Below are 17634 nucleotides of genomic sequence, written 5' to 3'. Positions count from 1 at the left end.
TTAAAACAGCAAGTAGGTAGTTTTGTATAATCCGGGTCCCCAACTTCCAAATGAAATCCTTTGAAGATACAGGAAATACAAATACTTAAAATAGTACTTAAAATTAAGAATAACATTTCTGGAATCTCCAAGGAATTTTCATGAATTCAAAAGTGGATGAGTCTAGATTGAAAGAAACAACCGCTGGCCAACCTATCCTTGGAGATTCACATGAGTTCCTTTCTTTGCACACCAAGATCAGGGACTCAGGAAATGAGTCAACTGGAAAATCATCAAAAAATATCTGTGCATTTAGGTGTCACTTGGTGAGTATGTTAGAGGGCTGTGCCTCCAACCAAGGAGGTAGAATCTTCATTTGACTACTAGAATGCTCCAGTTCTCATCAAAAAAACCAAAGCAGTGCAAGAAATACTAGAGAAGACCAATTGTGTTGTACCAAATATTGAAAGATGTAGTTTCTGTAAATAGATTATTGTAGATATGGACTGAGACTGGAAATGCCACTGTAGTAATGCTTGCTTAGAATGGTATGGTGGGACACTTGTTAAGTCATCAGTCAGTTAAGTGTCCAGCTCTTGGTTTTGGCTCAGGTCATGATCTCAGGGTCATGAGATTGAGACCCATGTAAGGCATTGAGACCCATGTAAGGCAGAGTCTGCTCAAGATGCTCTCTCCTTCCTATTCATGCTTGCTTTCTCTCTCTCTCTCTAAAATAAATAAATCTTAAAAAAGAAAAAAAAAGAAAGAAAAAGAATGGTATGGAAAGAGGGAAATTACCTTACTGATTCAGAAGACCATAGAAAAGTCGTATTATCTTGAGTCACTAATAAGCTAATAAAATGGTTAAAATAGACAGGCCATATTTGGGGATGAGATCTAGGAAGTTCAGAAACCTACAGTGGGCAATGGAAGTCTATGAAGACTTCAGTAGGAAGTCTTCAGACTTTATCTCAGTAGGAGAATTGTTTACACATGTATTACAGGAATTTTAGCTGATAGCATGTTATAAAGTGAATTGTTCAGGTGGCTATTTCTTAAGTCCAAAAAGAAGGTAAGAACTAGGAATAAGAAAGGGAAAAAAAATGGAAATGAATCAGGAAAGACAGAACAAACTTATTGTTACAGTGGAAGAATTAATAATTCACGATGACATCGGGCAGGTTTGGCAAAGAAGAAGGGGAAGTTGAGTATACCTCCTTGTTTTGAGCTTGTGTGTTTATTTCTGCTGTTTCTAAAGCAGAATAATTGAAATCTGGGTGTATTTGCAGCAGAGTTTGAGTGCCTGCATAAGGCTTGAAAGTGGCTGCTTGGGAAGGCCCAGGTTTCCACCCTTAACCCAACTTCCTGTCTGTTGAATGAAAACATTACATGTCTCCAGATGGTGTCTTTAATATCTATAAATATCTTAGGTACATTCAATCAACTCTGTCTATAGGATAAAATCCAATATTTTCACTATAGTGAAATTTTGTCCCACAAAAGGATCTTTGCAAGCCTGCAATATATGCTGTGAGACGGACAAATGGTAGGAAAGGATATTTTAAAACAAATTGTGGACTGAGATGTCTAAAACCATAGATGTAGGATTTATCCACATGGAAGCGGTAGTTGAAGCCAAGACAACAAATGAGTGTATTTAGACGCAATAGAATGAAGTTGTCCACAGGAATAAGACACATCTTTTGACAATGCTGACGTCTCTATGACACATTGGTCCCAGAATGGAGATGAAGAAAGAGCAATTTTAATAACAGAGTGATGAGGTAGTAACTGGATAGCCAGGGGTTAGGAATGGAATTTATGAGCTAATACAATGCCCTTTCACTAAATCTGATAGCAGAATAGGAGAGTCAAGGTAGCAATTGGGAGGGCGCCTGGGTGGCTCAATCGTTAAGCCTCCGCCTTCGGCTCAGGTCATGATCTCAGGGTCCTGGGATTGAGTCCTGCATCCGGCTCCCTGCTCAGCGAGAAGCCTGCTTCTCCCTCTCCTCCTTCCCCTGCTTCTGTTCCCTCTCTCGCTGTGTCTCTCCTTGTCAAATAAGTAAATAAAATCTTAAAAAAGGAAAAAGACAGCAACTGGAAGAGTTGGTGAGGCTCCAAGGTTTGCATTCAATGGGTCAGTAAGTATCAGTTTATCCCCTGCAGTCACAGCTTGTGACAGTGTGGGACAAACACTCTGATGTATCCTGGAGGGATACTGAGCTGGAGCTGGAAGAGCAAACGGGGGTCGTCAATTACACGAGCTGGTGGGACGATGGGAGGTAAAAGTGGGGCCCAGCTACACTGGGGTTGAGGAAGCAGGATGCCCAAGAGCAAGAAACCGCAAATTCATCCAGAAGGAAGAGAACAATATAGTATATGCAACAATTATTTTCCAAAAGAATGTCTCTGCCTCCCTCCTCTTCCTCTCACAAAGGAGAAACAAAGGACACTTACAAATGATAACTGTGTCTGCAGATACAAAATGCAGCAGAGTGGAGGCATTGCCATCCTGCGTTTGGAGCTAGCTTTGTCTTTGTGTCAGCGTGTGGGGGTTGAATTGGGATTCCAAAGAAAATCAGACATAAAAAGCACACACACAAAATGAAGGAGTGGGAGAAACAGCCACAGAGACAGTCATCTAAAAAAGCGTGCCATCATTAATCTTCCTTCCCTCCTCAAAGTGGCCAGAATTATTTTCAGTGTGTTCACATAGATCGTGGCAGAGAGATTAAGTGACTTGCCCAAGGTCACACAATCCAGATCTGACTCCAACCATAATGCAATATTGATTTCATGGAAATTGATAGGCAAAGTCATGGGACAACCTCATGAGGTAATGTTAGATGAATGTGTATGTATCAAGAGGAGGTTTTTTTTTTTTTTAAATGCCCATGAATAGCACTCACTTTCCCAATAAAAACACTATAAAATCTTCTTCATTATATCTCTCCTTGGGTAAAGGAAAATAAATAATACTTTTAACTGCAGTTTTCTTCCAGGAACTGAGACTGGTCAGACAGAACGAGTTTTATGTGGCTGCTTAAGTATTTCTGGTCATCGTTTTGGTTTGCCTTGATGGAGTGGGCTGACAGGGAGCAATTGAATTCTGTTGTGATGATAGTCACAAGGACAGGATCGAACATGCCCGAGTCCAGTTGCAAAGTCACAGCCTTGGACTCATTCCAGGTCTCCAGGCATTCTTTGTAAGGAAATTAAAAAAAAAAAAAAAAGACTTGGAAAAAAACTAGAGAAGAACTCCTTTTTGAATGAGCGTGTCTGATAACATCTCTGTCCACCATCTCAGAAGCCAGCATTATCCCAGAAAGGAGAGAGATGCACATCTCTGAATTGCCTAATCTCGCAGTTACCTGATCCTACTTGGTTTCTGCTCGCAATATTACCATTCAATTACCCTGACCACCAGTTCTTACTTTCAATTACATCTCCACATTGATTTTTTTCATTCCTATTATTCCTACGTTCACTACAATTCTTCTCTTCTGATGCCTGTCAGCTCCCTTTTGGAGCTGTGAAGGGAGCAGTAACACATTTCTGAATGGCGCACATAATACTCTGATTAGGAAATAGATCTTTTATCATTTGGCAAACAAAAGAATGGTGGTCTCATAGCTCAGGAAAGGAAGTGAAAATCCCTGTATCTCTGTCTTCTCATTTAACCTTCTTTTCTTCTTCTGCCCTTTCTTCTAAATGCTTTTGTATTTTAGAATATTAACACGGGATTGTCCCAGGAGGAAAGTGAGTCCGAGAACAGAGTTGGGAGTATAGCAATGGACATCATAGCTGCGATCAAAATGTAGGACACTCACAAGCCCAGCACACGCAGGAGGCAAGAGGGCCAGTCAGTTAATTCAGTCAGACCTGAAGCTGTTCCTCTGAGCCTTGATGCATACACAGACACACACAGACACACATACACACGTGCGCACGCGCACGCGCGCGCACACACACACACACACACACACACAGCATGCAATCTCCTAGAACAAAACTTCACTTACACACTCGCTAATTCCAAAGTCAGAAATCAATTAAGGAAAGCCCTATAATATATTGTCACCTGAGCTTTTTGCCCCACCCAGCTAAAGAACCTACATTTGCAGATCACTTGAAGGGTCCAACTCACAGACTGGAAGACACGTCAGCTCCTGAGCTGAGGGAGAGAACCAGGACCCCAAGAAATCTCATCCTCTCTCACACAGGAATAAAGGAAAAATAAAATTCCTCTAGGAATTGGCTGTGAGGTCCAAATCTAAAGGAACAATGGCTGTAGCTTTGCATGCTCCCATTTTCTTTATTTGAATAGTTTACTTTTTAAAAGTAGACTCTTCATACACAAGAGAGCAGTTTCAGGAATGGCTGTCATGACACAGTGTGGAATCCGACCAGTCAATCTGTGATAGAAAAAATGCCACATCTGGAGACATATCCTTGATTTGTGAGAGTCAGGGGTTTCCTTTTCTAGGCTCCCTTTCCTCACCTCACTTGGATCTCATTCTTTCACATTATAATTTAAGGGAAGTATGAATCCAACCCCAGTCCTGGTATACTAGCACGTCCCAGTCAATCTCTTGTGGACATGCCTTGATATACCTGCTGGAAATACTTTAGACCCAAAGGGCTGACCCTGCCAGCTACTGGACCCTCTGTCCGTGGACAGCCCTCAGCTCTCAGACCCTGTTAGATTTGCCTTGCCTAAGAGAAACATCTTTTCAAAGGTCACACACTCTCTCCAGGGTGGTCTCCATGCAATAACTAGAGGTCACAGGCAGTTAAATGCCTGATCCCTTTTCTCCAGTTTGGAACATGTGTGAAGGACCACTCCAGTTGCACAGCCCCCCAGGGATCAGCTGAAACCTTCTTGAAGGTTGCATCACAGTGCAACATCTCCCCTCTTCCCAAGCCTCCTTCCTTCCTTCCTTCCTTTCATTTCTGTGGGTGGCAACTCTAAGAGCACTCTTCATAGACATTATGCATGCAGTGTCGGCTTCCTGGAGAACACAGCCTGGGATGCTCCTGTCTGTGCTAGGGAGTGAGCAGGAGACTGCAGTGGAGCAATGAGTTGGCCCTTGGAGGAGAAGAAAGTGACAAACTTCCACCTCAGGGAAGTCAGGGAGGTAATGGGTGGCATTTCTATACTGAGATCTGATAAGAGTGGCAGGCTGCTTGACGGAGTCAGTCATTACTGCTTAAGTCCCTATGTCGCTAGTGGTCTAGAAGCTGGAAGAAGATCCCTTCACAGCTGTCCTTTACCTTGGCCACAGGGCTTGCACACCCCTCAATAAGGGAGTCAGAATCCCAGTATTTTCCCTTTCCTAGTCTTCTTGCAAGATCCGGCAGCGTCCTCATTCAGCCTCCCAAACATAAAGAGAAATAATTACCACCCCCTCACTGAAGAACTGAGCTTCATCCCCCAAAGGTCCTGAGCTTGGCAACCCAAAGTCTCCTATGACTCAGGCTGTCTCATTCTTCCAAGAGCAAGAAAGAAATCATCTGGTCTCTTAGCTCAGGGCTGCAATAGAGGAAGATGATAGACTGGGTAGCTTAAAGAGGAACTGAAATTGCAGATGACCATTTTTTCTCTCTCTCTCTGCCTTCATCTCCCTGTAAGACCTCTAACCATTGTTGATGGCCCCACCCTTATGACCCAAGCTAACACTAATTCTCGTCAAACCTCCAAATATTATCACACTGGTGGTTAGGGATTCAACATATGAAAAGCTTATTCCTCGGACCCTCAGCTAGTTCCTGTCCAGCCTTCGGATGATGGCAGCCCACAGGACCAACAGTCTAGCCCTTCCCAAATTCTGTACAGTAGAAGCTGTGAAAGATGAAAATGATTATTCACTTTTTTTTAAAAGATTTTATTTATTTATTTGACAGAGAGAGATCACAAATAGGCAGAGAGGCAGGCAGAGAGAGAGGAAGGGAAGCAGCCTCAATCCCAGGACCCCAGGATCACAACCTGAGCCAAGGCAGAGGCTTTAACCCACTGAGCCACCCAGGTGACCCCGATTATTCACTTTTTTAGCTACTAAGTTCTGGGGTGATTTGATAGACACTTGTTGACTAAAAAGTCTCCATCATGTGAGTATCTGCCAGAGCAGTGAGCATATAGCATTGGCCTCATTTCTTGCTGCCAACATAAACCACAAACGATCCTAGGCCTCACCAGGCCAAAGAGAACTTGATTCCAGTCTCAGCCTCCATGAGAGATGTTTGGATGGAATTTTTGTGTCCCCCACACCTATGATGAAGCCCTAACCCCCAACGTGTTAAGTAGCCTCTACCTTTATAGAACATACATTCCAGTGGGGAAGCCAACAAATCAAGTCAACCACCAAATATTTGCATAATTCAAAACTGTAATCAGTTCTGTGAGGGATAGTGGAATGGAAAAAAGTAATTGAAAGGAGCCTCTTTTAGGTAAGGGGGTTAGAAAAGGTTTCAGTGTGGAGGCGATGTTTGAGCTGACACCTGATAGAAGATGATGAGCTTGACCAAGAAGGAAGCACATTCCAGGAAGAAGGAGAATCAGCCTGCGGAGCCCTGTGGTGAGAAAAGTATATTTGAGGAACAGAAAGGACGCATGAAGCTAAGGTACAGAAAGGGGACAAGCGGCGTCAACCATTATAGCAGAGGGAAGCTAGGGCTGGCCTGCTTGATCGTGATGGGCTTTATAAGGAGCAGAATTTGAAATTTATTCAAAATCAAACATAAAGTCATTGAATACCTTTAAAAAGAGAGATTGGATATTAAGTGAAAGTATAATCACTCCCCCAAATATTCCCATTTTAAGAGAAGCTACGGAGGACATCTACTTCCTTCCCTTCAAGAACACTGCTCTTCCTTTCCTTGTACCCAGTCAAGCCAAATCTCCTCCCCTTGGAATAAGTATTCTGTGATGATGTCATATGTTCTTACTGCTTTTTTGGAATGAAATGGAGTTAGTAGCAGAATAAAGCTTACCTTTCTTTCTGGTGACAAAAAGGAGCCAGACTCAGGTCTTAGCACAGTGTTGCTTGTTCCTTGAGAGAGAGATTTTATATAAATTCCCGTGAGCACCACCAGCTTCAAGGCATCCAAAGGTGCCCCACTACACAGGAGGGATTTCCTCCTCCTCTCTTATCCTAGCCCAGACCTTACCTGTTCCTGGAGTTAACATCAGCCCTTTTTGCTCACAAAAGGTTAACATGCTAGATGAGAGCCTGTAAATTTTTTTTTTCAGTAAATAACAAGACAGTAAATATTTTTAGCCTGTAGCCAAAAGGTCTCTTTTACAATCAGTTAGCTCTGCCATTTTTAATATGTAAGCAGTAGTCACAGGCAATATGTAAATAACAAGAGACTACATTCTAATAAGACCTTCTTTATGGGCACTGAAATTTATATTTCATATAATTTTCATTTTCATGTGTTGTGAAATATTCTTTTGATTTTTTTCAAATATGAAATACTATCAACACTGCTTGTAGCTCACAAGCCAGATGAAAAATAGGCAGGAGGCGACATTTGGCCCACAGACCAGAGTTTGCTGACCCCTATACTGGATAATTGGAATATAAAATAAATAAGCGGTTGTTCTCTGTCTTGGAAGAACTAATAGTCACATTGGAAACACGACACATGATGAAATCACTGCCCCATAAAGTGATATGTAAGTACCATAACTGCAATTTGGCCAAAGAGGCATAGAAGACTGGAGAGAGAATTCTCTTCAATTCAGTAGTCTATTCCTGCCCTGGTTCCTCTTCTCTGTTGTCACCCTGGAAGAGCGTGGTGTCTGGTACAGGGATAATGCTCAATAAATATTAACTGAAAAAGGAGATGAGCTAATGAGAAAATGTCTCAGGTGAGCTTCCTGAGGTCAAGGAAACAGAAGTGAATACTCCAGGACAAGAGTCATCAAGCAATTTCTCCTTTGGTAAGGGAGATGGGTATTTAGGAACTAAAGAACAGCCCTGTGTAATAGGTGTAGGGGAGGCAAAATTTCAACTATAGCCATCTTAGCTATCTTTCACTGGGGCTATTTAATAAGAAGACAAATTAACAAGAGAAAAATGAACTGTTTATTAGTAGGTAGAACATACATCATGCAAGAGAAACCTCAAGGAAATGTAACTCAAAGCCATGCCTAGAATTTCAGCTTCTATGATATCTTCAACAGAGAAGAGTATATTTGTAGAGAAATGACAGGACTATGCAAAGCAGTGTTGGGCTCCCAAGGGCAGCAGACTGTGGGAAGGTAAATAAATGGGAGGAGCCTGATAGAGTAAGGTGTGTTGTGGCTTCTTCTAAGGCTATCTCTAGGGTGTTTCCAATAAAAGAAGAATGTATACCCTGCCTGTGGGCAGAAAGGGAGAGGGTAGAGAGAGCTTTTTCTACACTTGCTGCATCTTAATTGCCTTCAGCTAAAAATAATGTTTATATCAAAGAGACCTATTTTAAACTGATATATTCTGAATTCCTTCACGGGTATAAGTAAAATAATTAACAGTAGCAGAGACAAGGGAGTGAGTGATAGTCAGCTGGGTCAAAGAGAGTTAAAAGAGGCTTTCTATATTTGAGAGAGGGAACAGGCTCACGAGAGCACAAGCAGGGGGAGTGGCAAGGGAGAGGGGAAGCAGACTCCCTGCTGAGCTGAACATGGAGCCCACTGTGACCCTGGAATCAGGAGCTGAGCTGAAGGCAGACACTTAACCTACTGACCCACCCAGGCACCCCAATAAATAAATTAATCATAAAACAAACAACTTTAAAAAAAGAGAGAGAGAGAGAGAGAGGCTTCCTGGAAGAAGTGATATTCAATTTGGTAGAAATAAAGGGGAAAGGAGGATATCGTTCCAATTTTAGTATATGTGCTGCCGAAGCGAGCACAAGGGGAAAGGAGGATAGACATCATTTTTCCTTCCATATTGGCACTGAGATGAAGGGAAGTCTTTGGGGTTGAGATTAACAGAGAAGATGGAGGCCCACTGTGGGGCAACTGCAAAGGTTGTTCACCTGGGGATGCCAAATGCAACAATAGCTGAGAAAGACCCAGACTGTGCTTCTAGGGCTAATTGAGAGTCACATTTACCAAGAAAAACTAACCAATAAGTAAGAAGTGTTTGTCTTTATAATGACCTCATCCTACCCCAAGCTCTTAACATTATGCCTGGTCACTGCTGCCAAGCTGGGGCCTAGAAATGCAGCCTGAAAGAGTTAGTAAATATATTCTGTGCCTTTATAAAAGGGTAGGAAATTGGTACTTGGAAGATGGATGTTAATTAAGGTATATTTCCAGCAATATGTCAGAAAATATATCTTTTAAATGCCCTTTGTAACAAAATACCCAGTGTAACAGAAAAATACACAATTATCCTTTTAAATCCATAGCTAAGTATGTAAGAAAGTAGAGAAAGCACCAAGAGCCAAACCAAAGAGACAGCTGAGAAAAGCTGTAACCACAGGCCTGCCTTCATGACGGCTGAGTTTTAAATTTGTATTACCTCTCAATAAATTACTTCAAAGTGGTCTTAAATTGCTAGCTTTCAGGAAACTTGGCAGAAACAAACACAAATACCCTCTATAGGAGGAATCCCAGAAATTTAAACATTAGCTGAAAATCAAAATTATACAGCATTAAACACTAGACAAAGTAGGCCAACCAGTGGAGTTAAAAGGAATAAGAATCAACCAAATTAAATCTATTTTAGCATTCATATATTTGAATTATCAGATATAAGTGTAGGAAAAGTGTATCTAAAATATTGAAGAAATTAAAATATGCATGAGGAACAAGACCAGGTAGGTCTTGTTTTAGAAAGAACTGAAGGAATGTTAAAAAATAACTTTTGCAGAAGAGTCAAGATGGCGGAGAAATAGCGGGCTGAGACTACTTCAGGTAGCAGGAGATCAGCTAGATAGCTTATCTAAAGATTGCAAACACCTACAAATCCAACGGGAGATCAAAGAGAAGAACAGCAATTCTAGAAACAGAAAATCAACCACTTTCTGAACGGTAGGACTGGAGGAGAAGTGAATCCAAAGTGACAAGAAGATAGGCACCGGGGGGAGGGGCAGGGTCCCGGCAAGCGGCGGAGCAACGGAGCACAAAATCAGGACTTTTAAAAGTCTGTTCCGCTAAGGGACATCACTCCAGAGGCTAAACTGGGATGAAGCCCACGCCGGGTCAGCATGGCCCCAGGTCCCGCAGGGTCACAGAAGGATCAGGGGCGTCTGAGTGTCGCAGAGCTTGCAGGTATTAGAATGGGGAAGCAGACTACAGAGACAGAGCCGAGGAGTGAGCTCCCATCTTGGGGTTACCTTGAACCAGTCGCAGGCAAGGTGAGCTGGGAGCGTGGCTGGAGGCCAGGGAGACGGGAGTAATTGGGCACTGTTCTCTGAGGGCACAATGAGGAGTGGGGCCCCGGCTCTCGGCTACTCTGGGCCGGAGACCGGGAGGCCGCCATTTTCATTATGTCCTCCAGACAATTCCGCCTGGGGCAAAGACACTTGAGAATCACTACAACAGGCCCCTCCCCCAGAAGATCAACAAGAAATCCAGCCATGACCAAGTTCACCTACCAAGGAGTACAGTTTCAATACCAAGGAGAGCAGCAAAATTCCAGAGGAGGAGAAAGCAAAGCACAGAACTCATGGCTTTCTCCCCATGATTCTTTAGTCTTGCGGTTAATTTTTTTTTTTTTTTTTGTATTTCAATTTTTTTTCTTCTGCTAATTTTTTTTAACTTTTGCCCTTTTCTTTTTTAACGTTTTATAAACTAGTTTATATAATATATATATTTTTCTTTTATATATTTTTTCTTATTCATTTTCTTTTTTTAATTGTTCCTTTTTTTTTTCTTCTGAACCTCTTTTTATCCCCTTTCTCCCCCCATGATTTAGGATCTGTTCTGATTTAGTTAAAGCATATTTTCCTGTGGTCTTTGCCACCCTTTTAGTATTTTACTTGTTCTTCATATACTCTTATCTGAACAAAATGACAAAGCAGAAAAATTCACAACAAAAAAAAAGAACAAGAGGCAGTACCAAAGGCTAGGGACCTAATCAATACAGATATTGGTAATATGTCAGATCTAGAGTTCAGAATGACGATTCTCAAGGTTCTAGCTGGGCTCGAAAAAGGCATGGAAGATATTAGAGAAAACCTCTTGGGAGATATAAAAGCCCTTTCTGGAGAAATAAAAAAACCTAAAATCTAACCAAGTTGAAATTTAAAAAGCTATTAATGAGGTACAATCAAAAATGGAAGCTCTCACTGCTAGGATAAGTGAGGCAGAAGAAAGAATTAGTGATATAGAAGACCAAATGACAGAGAATAAAGAAGCTGAGCAAAAGAGGGACAAACAGCTACTGGACCACGAGGGGAGAATTTGAGAGATAAGTGACATCATAAGATGAAACAACATTAGAATAATTGGGATTCCAGAAGAAGAAGAAAGAGAGAAGGGAGCAGAAGGTATATTGGAGAGAATTATTGGAGAGAATTTCCCTAATATGGCAAAGGGAACAAGCATCAAAATCCAGGAGGTGCAGAGAACCCCCCCTCAAAATCAATAAGAATAGGTCCACACCCCATCACCTAATAGTAAAATTTACAAATCTTAGTGACAAAGAGAAAATCCTGAAAGCAGCCCGGGGAAAGACTTGATGAAGTCTGTAACATACAATGGTGAAAATATTAGAATGGCAGCAGAGACCTGGCAGACCAGAAAGAGCTGACATGATATAATCACAGCACTAAACGAGAAAAACATGCAGCCAAGAATACTATATCCAGCTAGGCTATCATTGAAAATAGGAGAGATAAAAAGCTTCCAGGACAAACAAAAACTAAAAGAATGTGAAAACACCAAACCAGCTCTACCAGAAATATTGAAAGGGGTCCTCTAAGCAAAGAGAGAGCCTAAAAGTAGTAGATCAGAAAGGAACAGAGACAACATACAGTAACAGTCACCTTACAGGCAAAACAATGGCACTAAATTCATATCTCTCAATAGTTACCCTGAATGTTAATGGGATCAATGCCCCAATCAAAAGACACAGGGTATAAGAATGGATAAAAAAAACAAAACCCATCTATATGTTGCCTGCAAGAAACTCATTTTAGAACCGAAGACACCTCCAGATTTAAAGTGAGGGGGTGGAAAACAATTTACCATGCTAATGGACATCAGAAGAAAGCAGGAGTGGTAATCCTTATATCAGATCAATTAGATTTTAAGCCAAAGACTATAATAAGAGATGAGGAAGGACACTATATCATACTCAAAGGGTCTGTCCAACAAGAAGATCTAACAATTTTAAATATCTATGCCTCTAATGTGGGAGCAGCCAACTATATAAACCAATTAATAACAAAATCAAATAAACACATCAACAATAATACAATAATTGTAGGGGAATTTAACACTCCCCTCACTGAAATGGACAGATCATCCAAGCAAAAGATCAACAAGGAAATAAAGGCCTTAGGACACACTGGACCAGATGGACATCACAGATATATTCAGAACATTTCATCCCAAAGCAACAGAATACACATTCTTCTCTAGTGCACATGGAACATTCTCCAGAATAGATCACATCCTCGGTTCTAAATCAGGTCTCAACTGTTATCAAAAGATTGGGATCATTCCCTGCATATTTTCAGACCACAATGCTCTGAAGCTAGAACTCAATCACAAGAGGAAATTTGGAAAGAACCCAAATACATGGAGACTAAACAGCATCCTTCGAAAGTATGAATGGGTCAACCAGGAAATTAGAGAAGAATTGAAAAAATTCATGGAAAAAAATGATAATGAAAACACAACAGTTCAAAATCTGTGGGACACAACAAAGGCAGTCTTCAAAGGAAAATATATAGCAGTACAAGCCTTTCTCAAGAAATAAGAAAGTTCTCAAGTACACAACCTAACTCTACACCTAAAGGAGCTGGAGAAAGAACAAGAAAGAAAGCCTAAACCCAGCAGGAGAAGAGAAATCATAAAGATCAGAGCAGAAATCAATGAAATAGAAACCGAAAAAAGAATAGAACAAATCAATGAAACTAGGAGCTGGTTCTTTGAAAGAATTAATAAGATTGATAAACCCCTGGCCAGACTTATCAAAAAGAAAAGAGAAAGGACCCATATAAATAAAATCATGAAGGAAAGAGGAGAGATCACAACTAACACCAAAGAAACACAGACAATTATAAGAACATTCTATAAGCAACTCTATGCCAACAAATTTGACAATCTGGAAGAAATGGATGCATTCCTAGAGATATATAAACTACCACAACTGAACCAGGAAGAAATAGAAAAACTGAACAGACCCATAACCAGTAAGGAGATTGAAACAGTCATCAAAAATCTCCAAACAAACAAAAGCCCAGGGCCAGACAGCTTCCCAGGGGAATTCTACCAAACATTTAAAGAAGAACTAATTCCTATTCTCCTGAAACTGTTCCAAAAAATAGAAATGGAAGGAAAACTTCCAAACTCATTTTATGAGGCCAGCATCACCTTGATCCCAAAACCAGACAAGGATCCCATCAAAAAAGAGAACTACACACCAATATCCTTGATGAACACAGATGTGAAAATTCTCACCAAAATACTAGCCAATAGGATTCAACAGTACCTTAAAAGGATCATTCACCATGATCAAGTGGGATTTATTCTAGGGCTGCAAGGTTGGTTCAACATCTGCAAATCAATCAATGTGATACAATACATTAATAAAAGAAAGAACAAGAACCATATGAAACTCTCAATAGATGCTGAAAAAGCATTTGACAAAATACAGCATCCCTTCCTGATCAAAACTCTTCAAAGTGTAGGGATAGAGGGCTCATACCTCAATATTATCAAAGCCATCTATGGAAAAACCCACTGCAAATATCATTCTCCCATCCAAGTACTAACCAGGCCTGACCCTGCTTAGCTTCCAAGATCAGACGAGATCGGGCTCGTTCAGGGTGGAATGGCCGTAGACTGCAAATATCATTCTCAATGGAGAAAAACTGAAAGCTTTTCCACTAAGGTCAGGAACACGGCAGGGATGTTCATTATCACCACTGCTATTCAACATAGTACTAGAAGTCCTAGCCTCAGCAATCAGACAACAAAAGGAAATGAAACGCATCCAAATCGGCAAAGAAGAAGTCAAACTATCACTCTTCGTAGATGATATGACACTATATGTGGAAAACCCAAAAGACTCCACTCCAAAACTGCTAGAACTTGTACAGGAATACAGTAAAGTGTCAGGATATAAAATCAATGCACAGAAATCAGTGGCATTTCTCTACATCAACAATAAGACAGAAGAAAGAGAAATTAAGGAGTCAATCCTATTTACAATTGCACCCCAAACTATAAGATACCTAGGAATAAACAAAACCAAAGAAGCTAAGAATCTATACTCAGAAAACTATAAAGTACTCATGAAAGAAATTGAGGAAGACACAAAGAAATGGAAAAATGTTCCTTGCTCCTGGAATGGAAGAATAAATATTGTGAAAATGTCTATGCTACCTAAAGCAATCTACCCATTTAATGCAATTCCTATCAAAATACCATCCATTTTTTTTCAAAGAAATGGAACAAATAATCCTAAAATTTATATGGAACCAGAAAAGACCTCAAATAGCCAAAGGAATATTGAAAAAGAAAGCCAAAGTTGGTGGCATCACAATTCCGGACTCTATTAAAAACCTGTCATCATCAAGACAGCATGGTACTGGCACAAAAACAGACACATAGATCAATGGAACAGAATAGAGAGCCCAGAAATAGACCCTCAACTCTATGGTCAACTAATCTTCGACAAAGCAGGAAAAAATGTCCAATGGAAAAAAGACAGCCTCTTCAACAAATGGTGTTGGGAAAACTGGACAGCCACATGCAGAAAAATGAAATTGGACCATTTCCTTACACCACACATGAAAATAGACTCAAAATGGATGAAGGACCTCAATGTGAGAAAGGAATCCATCAAAATCCTTGAGGAGAACACAGGCAGCAACCTCTTCGACCTCAGTCGCAGCAACATCTTCCTAGAAATATCGCCAAAGGCAAGGGAAGCAAGGGCAAAAATGAATTATTTGGATTTCATCAAGATCAAAAGCTTTTGCACAGCAAAGGAAACAGTGAACAAAATCAAAAGACAACTAACAGAATGGGAGAAGATATTTGCAAATGACATATCAGATAAAGGGCTAATGTCCAAAATCTATAAAGAACTTAGCAAACTCAACACCCAAAGAACAAATAATCAAGAAATGGGCAGAGGACATGAACAGACATTTCTGCAAAGAAGACATCCAGATGGCCAACAGACACATGAAAAAGTGCTCTATATCACTCGGCATCAGGGAAATACAAATCAAAACCACAATGAGATATCACCTCACAGCTGTAAGAATGGCTAAAATTAACAAGTCAGAAAATGACAGATGCTGGTGAGGATGTGGAGAAAGGGGAACCCTCCTACACTGTTGGTGGGAATGCAAGCTGGTGCAACCACTTTGGAAAACAGCATGGAGGTTCCTCAAAATGTTGAAAATAGAACTACTGTATGACCCAACAATTGCACTACTGGGTATTTACCCTAAAGACACAAACGTAGTGATCCGAAGGGGCACGTGCACCCGAATGTTTATCGCAGCAATGTCTACAATAGCCAAACTATGGAAAGAACCTAGATGTCCATCAACAGATGAATGGGTAAAGCAGAAGTGGTATATATACACAATGGAATACTATGCAGCCATCAAAAGAAATGAAATTTTGCCATTTGCAATGACGTGGATGGAACTAGAGTGTATCATGCTTAGCGAAATAAGTCAAGTGGAGAAAGACAACTATCATATGATCTCCCTGATATGAGGAAGTGGAGATGCAACATGGGGGTGAAGGGGTAGGAGAAGAATAAATTAAACAAGATGGGATTGGGAGGGAGACAAATCATAAGTGACTCTTAATCTCACAAAACAAACTGAGGGTTGCTGGGGGGAGAGGGGTTGGGAGAAGTGGTTGGGGTTATGGACATTGGGGAGGGTATGTGCTATGGTGAGTGCTGTGAAGTGTGTAAACCTGGCAATTCACCGACCTGTACCCCTGGGGATAAAAATATACTATATGTTTATAAAAAAGAAAAATTAAAAAAAAGAAGTGGGTGGGACCAGAAAGCTTGTATGCTGTTTTGACAGAGAATGATAAGTTTGTGGAGAAATGACAGGACGAAGGGCAAGTGTTTCAGATTTTCAAGAAAAGTAAATATATGGAAGGATAATAATGGAAAATAAGTACTCACAGGGTCTGTGTGAAGATTCAAGTCAGTGCCATCTTCAGTGATAAGAGTTCTCTCCTATTCTTGGTACAGGGAAAAGGAAGGAGAACACCTCCACAGAAGGGAAAGTTATACCCTGCTTCTATGCAGAAAATGGGGGAAAACCGAGAGCTTTTTCTGTATCTGTGGTTTCTCAATTACCTCCAGCTCAAAATAGTTTGTATGCCAAAGTGGTATATTTTGGAACAACATAGTTGGATCCCATTCAGAACCTAGCTGTGTGCAAGTTTGGTTCCTCTTGGATGTTCAAGGGGCAAATCCTTCCTTGCTTTTTCCAGTTTCTGGTGACTCCATGCTCTGGCTTGGGGCCACATCACCCCAGGCTCTGACTCTGTCTTCACATGGCTTCCTCCTTCGTGTGCCTTCTGCCTTACCCTTTTCTTAACAAAGATATTTGTCATTGGATTCAGAGTCCACCCTAACCCGGGATGATCTCCTCTTGAAATGTTGAACTTAATTACGTCTACAAAGACTCTTTTTCCAAATAAGGGTACAATTACAGCTTCTAGGAAGACGTATCTTTTGAGGGACCACTCATTCATCCCACTGCAAGAGTGTTTAAAAGCATCACAGAAACAAATTATTATGTAAAAGAATTTGCCTTCTTTTTTTTTACCAAAATATAGTTGACATACAATGTTATATTAGTTTCAAGTGTACAACATAGTGATTCATACATTACAATTCCATACATTATTCTATGCTCACCATGATAAGGAAAGTTACCATCTGTCACTATACAACATTATTACAGTATTATTAACTACCTTCTCCATGCTGTTCTTTTCTTTCCTTGTTACTTATTTATTTTATAACTGGAAGTTTGTACTTCTTAATCCCCTTCTCTTGTGTCACCCATCTCCCCACCCCAGTGCTCTGGAAATCACCAGTTTGTTTTCTGTATTTTTCTGTTTCTGTTTTTGTTTTTTAGATTATACATTTAAGCGAAATTTTTAAAAAACTGTTGCAATAAAGCCACGGTATGAGTTAAACAACATAAAAGATACAACTTCATAGAAAATCAATGAATCAGAAAATACATTTGAAGAAATAACCAATATAAAGAGACAAAGAAAGAAAGAAATATGAGGGATGTGTCATGATAAATGGTTGATAGTATGAGAAAGTCTAACATGTCTATTCACATCTAGCATATCTACTTAAGTTTTGGGGACAAACAAAAAGAGGGAATTGAAAAAAAAGCAAATATTAAAAGAGATAATGGTTAAGAATTTCCCAGAATGTGTCCAAAATATGATTCCTTTGACTCAGGAAACACAATGATTCC

Source organism: Neovison vison, chromosome 11 (assembly GCF_020171115.1).
Source record: "Neovison vison isolate M4711 chromosome 11, ASM_NN_V1, whole genome shotgun sequence".
Classification (NCBI taxonomy): domain Eukaryota; kingdom Metazoa; phylum Chordata; class Mammalia; order Carnivora; family Mustelidae; genus Neogale; species Neogale vison.
Note: the sequence above shows the minus strand (reverse complement) of the source record.